Source organism: Mus pahari, chromosome 5 (assembly GCF_900095145.1).
Source record: "Mus pahari chromosome 5, PAHARI_EIJ_v1.1, whole genome shotgun sequence".
Taxonomy (NCBI): Eukaryota; Metazoa; Chordata; class Mammalia; order Rodentia; family Muridae; genus Mus; species Mus pahari.
Genome location: NC_034594.1, coordinates 114,360,022 through 114,369,255, shown reverse-complemented (window position 1 = coordinate 114,369,255; position 9,234 = coordinate 114,360,022). Strand labels below are relative to the sequence as shown.

Genomic DNA, 9,234 nt, shown 5'->3' with positions numbered 1-9,234 from the left:
TTATCAGTGAGTGCATATTATGTGTGTTCTTCTGTGTTTGGGTTATCTCACTCAGGATGATATCCTCCAGATGCAACCATTTGCCTAAGAATTTCATGAATTCATTGTTTTTAATTGCTGAGCAGTACTCCATTGTGTAAATGTACCACATTTTCTGTATCCATTCTTCTGTTGAGGGATCTGGGTTCTTTCCAGCTTCTGGCTATTATAAATAAGGCTGCTATGAACATAGTGGAGCATGTGTCCATATTACCATTTGGAACATCTTCTGGGTATATGCCCAGGAGAGGAATGGATGGATCTTCCAGTAGTACTATGTCCAATTTTCTGAGGAACCGCCAGACTGATTTCCAGAGTAGTTGTACCAGCTTGCAATCTCACCAACAATGGAGGAGTGTTCCTCTTTCTCCACATCCTCTCCAGCATCTGCTATCACCTGAATTTTTGATCATAGCCATTCTGACTGGTGTGAGGTGGAATTTCAGGGTTGTTTTGACTTGCATTTCCTGCTGATTAAGGATGTTGAACATTTTTTCAGGTGCTTCTCAGCCATTCGATATTCCTCAGTTGAGAATTCTTTGTTTAGCTGTGTACCCCATTTTTAATAGGGTTATTTGATTTTTCTTGATACATATATCTAATATCCAATATATATATTGGATATTAGTCCCCTATCTGATTTAGGATTGGTAAATATCATTTCCCAATCTGTGGGTGGCCTTTTTGTCTTATTGACAGTGTCTTTTGCCTTACAGAAGTTTTGAAATTTTATGAGGTACCATTTGTCAATTCTTGATCTTACAGCACAAGCCATTGCTGTTCTGTTTAGGAATTTTTTCCCCCTCTGCCCATATCTTCGAGGCTTTTCCCCACTTTCTCCTCTATAATTTCAGTGTCTCTGGTTTTATGTGAAGTTCCTTGATCCACTTAGACTTGACCTTAGCACAGGTAGTGGGAAAGAGGGGGAGGCGGGAGGAGCATTAATCCTGCATCCATATTACCTAAAGGCAGAGGAGTGGCAGACTAGTGGCCAGACAAGTGGCTGGGCCAGTTCAGCAGAGCTCAAGTCCTCAGGGCCAGGTCATCTGAACTGCCCCACCCCACCCCATTCCCCTAGCAGCAGGGTCAGCTCTGCTGTTCTGTCTAGATGAGGTGCAGTTCTCTCTCTCTCTCTCTCTCTCTCTCTCTCTCTCTCTCTCTCTCTCTCTCTCTCTCTCTCCTCTCTCTGTCTCTCCTCCCCTCTCCCCCTCCCCTCTCCATTCTCTCCTCTTTTTCCTCTCCCCTCTCTCCTCTCTTTTCTCTCTCTCTCCTCAAATGGCTGGTGGTGAAAGGCACAAAGCTTACTCTCCCATGTTCATGACCCTGACCCTGTGGGAAAGGGCCAGGGAAATCACCTCTGCTCATTGGCACCCCACAGCAGAGGAGTAACAGGATCAGATCTTCCACACTCACCCACAGCCCTGCTACCAGAATGAGCTTCACTTTGCTGCCTCAGCAAGGTACAGGGCCTATTCTTTCAAGAGCTGTTTCTAATGAGAAGTAAGGTCAGCTGTCCAGAGTCTTGCAACCAGGGAGGGTAGAGCCTGTTCTTCTGCACAAACCTGTTCATCTGTGTGGTCACCAGCAGCTGCCCAGACCAGAAAAGTCCCCATGTTCACTGGTGGTAAACTGAGCCACAGACATCAACCCCTGCAACAGTATAGTCATCAACCCAGACATGGCCCTCAGCAGCAGCTAGTGCTAGGAACTCACCTGGCCTCAGGGGGCTGGGCTGGCTCCTCACAGCAGGATACCCCAAGTCTCCAGCTCTCTCTCTCTCTCTCTCTCTCTCTCTCTCTCTCTCTCTCTCTCTCTCTCCCCTCTCTCTTGCTCTCTCTCTTGCTCTCTCTTCAAAGTGCTCAAGCTACTAGACTTCTCTTTCTCTCCCATATATCCACTATGTTTTCACACATTGTTGCAGCTCCCACTACAGGGTGGCCATGTGGCTGCTGGGCCCCTGGATGACATTCTCCAGTAAGTAGATGACTATGGCCCACCTGTGCCATGGACCAGAGAGCAATTCTATGGGTGACAAGCAGAATACTGTCTGTCTTCCTTCACCAGGGTAGGTGAGGCTCTAAGTGTCTATGGTCTGCCTGAGCTACAGGGTGGAGGGTGTCTTCCATACCCGCACCACATGGCATGACAGAACATAGGTCTCTGTCTGTCTTCCACTTCTTACACCATGCTGCCTGGATCTGATTTGATTTTTATGTGTTCTGTACATAAACCTGCTTTGACCACCTTGCCAGTCATCAAGCTAGGATAAATAAAGGACTGTCATCTGCTCTGGCCTTGACTGATATAAGAATGACACCACCAACTAGGTGTCTCTTTGCTGATTGCCAGGGGGCAAGAATCTGTTATAATTTTCAAAAACACAAATGAGACTAATTAGAGATCAATATAAATACAGAAGATGAAGGAAAATCAACATATGTATAAACTGTTTTAATGAATATGAAACAGGTTTAGTAATATAAAACTAGACACAAGAACTTTATGACATTAACAGTTTTAAAATTCAAATCTTTACTATTGATGTGTTATAAAAAGATAAAGGGGTATGTTCTATGAGGATATGGTGAGGCATGGGGCAAGGGGTGCCTTGGTGGGGCCATGCTGCGGCATCCCTTCCCCCTGAGGGGCCAGCCAGAGAGAGAGAGAGAGAAAGAGAAGTGAAGTAGAGGTCAATCATGAGCACATGAAGAGAGGGGGGGAGAGGGAATGGAGAGAAACAGGTAAGGGAAAGTAAATGCAAGAGAAAACAAGAGCACAAGAGAGTGAGGAGGGACAAGCAGCCCCTTTTACATTGAGTCAGGCTTACTGACTCACTGTGCAGCAGAGCTTAGAGAGAATGCTAACAACTATAATCATGCTTTTCTTCTAAAATGTGACCAATTATTTATAAGTTAAAATGACATAAGACATTCTAGGAAAAACAAATCCAGAACACTAAAACTACAAAATATAGAGGAGAATCTGGATAATATACAACATTAATAAGAAAGTTTTTCAATATCATGGGACATGAGGGGAACTGAGAAAAAGAAGTTGTATTTTGTTTCTAAAGAAAATTCATCTGTTTAAAGTTAACAAGTATATGAGAGATTGTATAAATCTGATATGTACTGTATCTGAAATCAATGAGAGATTATTTTGAAATAAATAAGCAACATATATTATAAAAATTATTCATGTTGATGAATAGTTAAGTGATTAGAAGAATACAGGCATAAAAATATCTTTGTATACTATATTAGGGTATTCTTTGATGTCAATATTTTGAACAAAACTAATATATTCCTGTAAAATAATATTTTGTGCATAAACTTCTAGAAATAGAAAAATCACTTCAATAATACTTTCAGAAATATTTGGTCCATCCGGACCATGCATAAAGACATATAGCAATGTGTTAGGACAGCCAGAAGCTGAAACAATTTAGGTAACTGTCACTGAAGGCATGGGCATCAGTGATAGAAATCCATAAAGGACTACATTTGCAAATATGGATATAAATTTCAAAAATAATTCTGAATAAAATAACAAGATGTGGTATAAAATGCATGGGAAAAATAATTCACAGCAAAACTATAGCACATTTTAGAGGAATGTGAACAAAAGATATATACTCACCATTATTTATAATAAAATTGACAACTGAAATAAAGGAGACAATAATAGGAAATGGAATAGCAATAAGAAAAAATACATTAAGAACATTACTGTCCTTTTTGTCCTAAACAGCTGACAAGAGATCAGGGAAGAAATATTTATTTTGGTTCATGATTTCAGAGGTTTCTATCCAGAATTCATTGGCACTGTGCATCTTAGAGAAACACCCTGCAAAATAAGTGAGTAGGAAAAGACAGATGCTTGTCAAAATACAGAGAGAGCAAGGCAGAACATACCCAGGAATTTGCCTCCACCGATCCATCCACAGGGATCTAGTTTATCTGGATTGGCCCCACCTCCCAAAGTTTCTAGGCCTTCAAAAATACTGCCACAAGCTGGGTCCAAAGCATTCAAACATTAGCTGACTGATTCAAACTGGCTTCTCACTGAATTGCTCTGCTTGGAAAAACGACCTCTGAATTCCACACACTGAACTACACTCATTGCACTGACTGAAGGAACTGACCAGAACTGAACAGAACTGCACAGACTCAATTGAACTCAACTGCATTCAACTGGACTACACTGAACTGAACCAAACTCAGAGAACTCCAGTGCATTCATCTAAACTGCACTGAACTGAACTCAACTGAACCCGACTCACTGAGCTGCCCTGTCCTCTCTCTGATCTGTCCTACAGTAGTCTCTCTTTCTTATGCTGCTCTTCCGAGAGTTGGGTGTGTGCTATCTCTGACTCAGTCTGTCAAATCTTTCTCTGATTTGTCCCTTTTTCTGACTCTCAAATAAATGTCACTTTCAAACATGGCTGCTTCTTTCTACAAGCTAACCTTACCTTCATTGTTAGGGATTAAAGGTATATACTAAGGGCATGTATAAATTTGAACCAGATCATATTGTAATCCATGCCATGTCTGTATTCCTCCCAGATCATATCCTTGGATATGATTCCCTTGCCAGAGCAGCCATGTTGTTGGATTAAAATTCCTCTAGAGCCTAACAGTCTAGTACTGACTCATGATTACCTCATAATGCAAGACACATCTAGGTCCATATAAAATAGCCCCATAATCTTAACATTTTCAACATTATTCAAAATTCTAAGTCAAGAACAAATGCTGAAATTCAAAAAATTCTTCTAACTGTATGCTGTTCAAAAATTTAAAAACAGAATAAGTTCTCACACGTAATTACACATAGCATGCATTCATATAAAAAGGAGGACAGTGTCACAGAAAGGAAGTATTGGATAGAAGCAGGATCCAAGTTAAGCAGAGCAAATATCAGTCCTTATAGCTCCATGTCTAGGACTGGAGCATATAAGAACATGGTGTGAGTTCTAAAAGGGTTGTGCAGCTCCAATGCTATTTCTAAGGCTGAATCTCACTTGGAATTTGCATTGGCCTGACTTCACTCTTGCCTAAAGCTTTCATAAACAGAGCTCCACAGTCCTGATTCTGGGGTTATTCAATGTGGCTTAAGATTTACCCTCATAACCTCATCCACCATCCTCTCTGGAGGTTTCTTTAGGAGAATTCAAGTATGCTATATTTTTCCTGGCCTCACAGATTTCATTGGGAATCTAAGTGGAATTCTCCATAATCCTGAAACTCTTATATTCGTCATGGTAAAAAAAAAAATGTCATATTTATTTCACCAAAGTCTACTGTTATTCCTGGAAGTTTCCAGGCACCTTACCAACCATGGATGCAGGAAATTAAATGTCTGGGCAATTGAAGACAGGAAAAACAAAACAAAACAAAACAACAACAAAAGCAACATCTCCAGACCATCTTGTTAGAACAGAATTACTTAATGTATTCTTTCTCCAAGACAAAGTCTTATACGTGTTTATGATTAAACTTAACTCCTAATCAGTTTTAAGTACCCTCCAGAAGCCCACTTACACAATATTTGGCTTTTCTTTAATTATATGTATATTTTTTTCTTTATCCTCACCATTGCACACATTCATTTTCTTTTGCTTGAACAGCATGTTTCCCACATCTTTATCTTATGCCCTTTTCTCCAAGTCATCACTGTAAACTAAAAACAGCCAGCAATAGTAGTGCCATTCTCTTCATGCTTCACCATCTTGTAATTGTCCCTGCCAAGTTGTCCATTACGACTAAATCCAGTTTTACTCACTTTACAAGATACAGAAAAAATGGAGGCAAATTCTTTATCAAAATATAGAATTAATGCTCTCTAGTCCAATTTGCTATAGAGTTTTTTTCCCCATGTTCAAAACATACTGAATACAGACATTACTTGCTGCATTTCCACTGGCATTCTTGTCTTTTATAACCCTGCTGAAAGCATCCACCAAGCCCTGATTATAGCATTCTGGGCATTTGCTAGCCTACAACCACAGATTTCCAAATTCTTCCTCCAAGCCACTTAAAAGCTTAAAAAAAACACATGGTCGTTTATTCACTAAGGCAATCTCACTTCTCTGCCAGTTTTTTATATTTGTTACTTTTATAAAAACTGTGAGCAAACACCTAACAAAAGCAATTTGAGAGACGAGTTATTTGGTTTAGTTCATGTATTCAGAAGGTTCAGCCTGTGATTGCTTGGCTCCATATGCTAATTCAGAACATCATGGCATTGTGACTATGTGGTCTACAAGTATTATTTGTATCACTGAAGACCAGAAAGCAGAGAGAGCAATCCAAAAAGTGAACAGTAACAATACACACACACACACACACACACACACACACACACACACACACACAAAAGAACAGCACCCAATGACTTAGTTTAGCCAGGTAGGCTTCATCTCAGAGATTCTAGATCCTCCAAAATAGTGACACCAGACTAGGACCAAGTGTTCAAATATGAGCTGGTTATATGAAAGAAGGGGAGAATACTTGGGGCAGTAGATTATTAAATGAAATGGAGTTAGGAATAGGGAAAGGGGGTTATGGAAAGGACAGATAGCCAGAAGTAATGATGTACAAAAACCATAGAAATTACTTTATAGGCCAACTAAAATATATAATTTATTCAAAATAAAATATAACAAATATGAGTGGAGGTACTGTCCAAAGGTATATAATGATTTTATAAAACCCAAGGGTTATGAATCAAAACTTACAGAGGGTATGAGATACATTCCATGAGTCATTAGTCAGGATGACCTGGAAATACCCAAACAATCCAGACTATAGTCATTGTTCTTGGTTTCTCACCAGAAATTACAGATATGACTTTATTACTGAAGATATCATATACATTGGTTATATGACACTGACAAATCAAGCTGAAACTGAACTGGAAGCTTTCCCCCTGGTGTCTAATATTCCTAGTGTTAGAAGTACAAAGCTCACAATACCCAAGATACAATTAACAGACCACATGAAGCAAAAGAAGGAAGACCAAAGTGTGGGTGCTTTGGTCCTTCTTAAATGGGGAACAAAATTCCAACGGGAGAAGATACAGAGACAAAATTTGGCGCAGAGACTGTAGGAAAGGTCATCCAGATGCTACCCTATCTGGGGATCCATGCCATATAGTTACCAAACCCAGACACTATTGTGGATGCCAACAAGTGCTTGCTGACAGGAGCTTGATATAGTTGTCTCCTGAGAGGCTCTGCCAGAGCCGGATAATTACAGAGGTGGATGCTCCCAGCCAACCATTGGGCTGAGCACAGAGTCCCCAAAGGAGGAGTTAGAGAAAGGACTGAAGGAGCTGAAGGGGTTTGCAGCCCCATGGGAGGAACAACAATATCAACCAAACAAATCCCCCCAGAGCTCCCAGGGAACTAAACCATCAACCAAAGAGTACACAATGAGTGACCATGGCTCCATCTGCACATGTAGCAGAGGATGGCCTTATTCGACATCAATGGAAAGAGAGCCCCTTAGTCCTGTGAAGACTCAATGGCCCAGTGTAGGGGAATGCTTGAATGGGTAAGCCAGAGTATGTGGGTGGGTGGGGGCCACCCTCATAGAAGCAGGGGTAGGGGAATGGGATAGGGGTTTTCAGAGGGGAAACCAGGATAGGGAATAACATTTGAAATGTAAATAAAGAAAATATCTAATAATAATAAAGAAAAGAAGTATGATATAGACTCCCAAGGAAGCAAAGTCATCAATGGTCTCTAATCAGATATGAACTCTATATACCTTACTACTAATGTACCAAACAAGGTCTGCCTGCTATTGCAATAGTGATATAGCAGAAATGGGAAAACAAACTATTTTATGGTTAGAGTTGAGGTTCACTCTTTAGGAGAAAATTTGTTCATGGTACTTTAAACCTGGACTAAAGTCCATGTCTGTGAGTGTTCAGGTCTGTGAATCTTTGAAGAATGATACTTCCAGAATCAAATAGTATGCAAAAGTAAAGATCAGTTATTCCTGCATTCAGAGACCTGATTCCTTCATGATAGAAAGACCCAGAATGAATTCAAAGATTCAATCTTAAAGTCAAGAAGAAGAACATTAGGGAGGGTTAAGTGATCTATATCTTGATTGGTGGGTTCTAATTCCGAAGGTCTGGGTAATGCTATGATTTAGACTATTTTTGCTTCATGCCAATGAGTGGTACCTCTTAACCTCTTGGCTGAAAGCTTGGCTAACTGTCCTTTTACAAGCTGGGGAGGGGTCTCTTTTACATATGCCTGCAGTTGTTCCAGAAACTTAACTAGCCCAGTTCTGCAAAGTAGAAACCCAGGCCTAGTCCCCTGAACTGCTAGTTTGCAGACTGTCATGGAGGCAGCCTGGCTCAGGCCAACTCACTCCTTTCATTAGGTCCTCGAAGAAAAATCTACTATTGTTATAAGATTAAATGGAAATGTTGCCAAATATCTTCTAATATTTGTGTGTATATCCATGGACAACTTTTGAGAGACTCTGCCAGAACCTGACTAACACATATGTAGACAGTCACAACCAACCATTGGACTGAGCCTGGGGACTCCAATGGAAGATATAGGGAAAGACCGAAGGAGCTGATGGGGATTGTAACCCTATAGGTAGAACAACAATATCAACTTACTGGACTCCTAAGAGCTCCCAGAGACTAAATCACCAACCAAAAAGTATACATGAGTGGGTCCAAGACTCCATCTACATATATAGCAGAGCATTGGCTCAATGGGAGGGGAGGTGCTTGGTCCTGTGAAAGCTTGTTGTCTCGGAGAAGGGGTATGCTAGTGGGTTAGTCGTGAGTAGGTGTGTGGAGGGGCAGTGCCTTCTTAGATGGGGTTTTGCATAGGGGAGACTGGCATGGGGGACAAAATTTGAAATGCAAATAAATGAAATAATCAATGAAAAGTACTTCTTAATAACAATTTTAAAGTATATTACATTATTTGTTCTGCAGCATTGCTGTTGGAAGATAAACCCACGTTATTGTTATAGTAAAGAACAAGAAATGTCTTAGTCCTTTATGAGCTTCATTAGTGATATAGAAAGTTTTCTTTTTCTGTGTAATACAATTTACTAGAAAGTAATTTATATGCCAAAGTGATGGAGAGCCTTTTTATTATATATAAATCTGTTCTTTAACTGTTCACAGATTAATCTTGACATTTTTGGAAGGGTA

At 40.2% G+C, this 9,234-nt stretch overlaps 1 non-coding gene across 1 annotated transcript; it reads right to left on the bottom strand.

The window, feature by feature from the left end:
* Nucleotides 1–2,249: 2,249 nt before the first annotated feature.
* Nucleotides 2,250–2,394, bottom strand: LOC115064128. The gene has a single exon (XR_003843986.1). It is a non-coding gene; the product is annotated as a small nucleolar RNA SNORA48 (small nucleolar RNA).
* Between the last annotated feature and the right edge of the window lie 6,840 nt (nt 2,395–9,234).